The sequence below is a fragment of the Phaethon lepturus genome, unplaced genomic scaffold (genome assembly GCF_000687285.1).
Source record: "Phaethon lepturus isolate BGI_N335 unplaced genomic scaffold, ASM68728v1 scaffold1494, whole genome shotgun sequence".
NCBI classification, from domain to species: domain Eukaryota; kingdom Metazoa; phylum Chordata; class Aves; order Phaethontiformes; family Phaethontidae; genus Phaethon; species Phaethon lepturus.
Window position 1 is genome coordinate 19,657 of NW_010533759.1, and position 885 is coordinate 20,541.

The following is an 885-nucleotide window of genomic DNA, read 5'->3' on the forward strand; positions in this document are numbered from 1 at the left end:
CCCCCCGCCCTTCCTCCTCTCATCTTGCTGTTTGCAGGGCTGCTTCTCACGTTTTTTCCTCACTTCTCTCACTGCTGCATGGTGTTTTTTACCCTATGTTAAATATGTTTTCCCAGAGGCCCCACCATCTTGGCTGAGGGGCTCAGCAGTGCCCTGCGGTGTATCTGTTGGAGCTGGCTGTGTCCAGCGCAGGACAGCCCTGGCCTCTCCTCGCAGAGACAACCCTGCAGCCCCCCCACTGCCAGCACCTGGGCTCCTGCATCCCCTACACTTGAAACGGCACTTTTAAAAATGAAAGTTAACTTGATAAAATAGTTATTTGGGTTTAGACGATTAAGGAATCTGGGGCTTCCTTAATAAGATTAGATTACGTTTCAGTCCTTTTCTATAATCATTAAACTACAGTTAAGAATTTCTAAGGAGTTAAGGACTTCTAAGGAGTTAAGGATTTCTAGGGAGTTCCTTAGTGTTCTGTGACAAAACATTACATTTCAGGCATCCATCTTCACTTTCATGGCGACTTTTGAAATATTCAGGTCTTGATTCCTCATGCTTCCTTAAATACAGTTCCGTGCTGAAAATGAATGTGACAACGTAATGTCAATGATGAAAAATTATCCCACACAGTGACACCTTTGCAACAGTTCTGTTAGAGAATAAAAAACCAAAAAATTGATGAAAGGGGCCTGGTAAGTACTGGGGTACATTATACATAGACACATGCATACAAACACAGAGAGAGACATATGTCAGTTTTTCATGGCTTTCCACGCTGGTGACTACTAAGCATGCACAGACAGTGACTGACATCTGTCAGTCTACCCGTATGAGCAGTAGTTGAACTGAAACCCAAATATCAGTTCAGGCTTCATCTTAGTTTAATGA